The sequence below is a fragment of the Propithecus coquereli genome, unplaced genomic scaffold, assembly GCF_000956105.1.
Source record: "Propithecus coquereli isolate 6110/MARCELLA unplaced genomic scaffold, Pcoq_1.0 Scaffold20, whole genome shotgun sequence".
NCBI classification, from domain to species: domain Eukaryota; kingdom Metazoa; phylum Chordata; class Mammalia; order Primates; family Indriidae; genus Propithecus; species Propithecus coquereli.
In genome coordinates this window covers 4585593-4586717 of record NW_012144967.1, presented here as the reverse complement: position 1 = coordinate 4586717, position 1125 = coordinate 4585593, and positions in this window count along the sequence as shown.

Below are 1125 nucleotides of genomic sequence, written 5' to 3'. Positions count from 1 at the left end.
ATTTCCAGGAATGCTCTGTAAGTTATGTATTAGTTTCCTGTTGCTGCTGAAACAAATTTAGTGGCTTAACACAACACATTTATTATTTTACAGTTTTGGAGGGCAGAAGTCTAAAATAGGTTGGCAGAGTTGCATTACTTCTGGAGGTTGTAGGGGAGAATTTGTTCCCTTGCTTTCTTCAGCTCCTAGAAGTCATCTGCATTTTTTGGTTCATGGACCAGCATCTCTCCAACCTGTGCTCTAGTTACATCTTTTTCTCTAATTCTAACCCTTCTGCTTCCCTTTTATAAGGAATCTTGTGATTATATTGGATAATCTAGGATAATCTCTCCATCTCTAGAACCTTACCTTAATCACATTTGCAAGGTTACCTTTTGCAATGCAAGGTAACATATTTTATAGGTTCCCAGGATTAGGACTTAAACATCTTTGGGGGGGCTATTATTCAGCTTACCACAGATAAATTCGTACGTGGTTGTCTTAGTCACTGACAAATTCACAAACGCCCACTAGGCCTTTTCTTCTAATTTTCCCCTCTGGGTTACCTATAATTTCAGGGGATGTTTCCCAGAAAGGGAAGCAAAAGGGAAGCTGTTGTTGAAGGCATTATGATACAGATTCTGCCAGGACAAACCGGGAAGCTCTTTCAATCAGATCTCACCTCCTGGCCATTTGTCTACTCTTTCTTGTCATAGGTTCTCTCTGCCATCTGAAAATGGTAGTTTTTTAAAAATGTACGTAATTTTAAGAAATTGACTGACATACTTTGCATTCAGTAGTGAGCTGCTTCCCCAGGTCGCAATTTATTTTCCATTGAGTCCCAAAGGAAAGAAGCCCCTGGGCAGAAGGAAGGGACACACTCCCTTAGTGCTGCTCCTATCACCTGCTATACCTGCAATCCTTTCTCCCAGCATCAGTCTCTTTCTTGCTTTTCTCACAATTTATCATTTAGTGGCATCTTTCTGTCCTTTTACTCTGCCTATTTTCTTGACCTTTGCTCCAGTCTCATAAATATCAGTTCTTCTTGTGTTTTACTGATCAAACCAAACTGTTCTTCTGATTTTTTTTTCTGATTCTGCCAACAGATTCCATGCCATTTGTGACATTTGGCATATAATTTTCCTT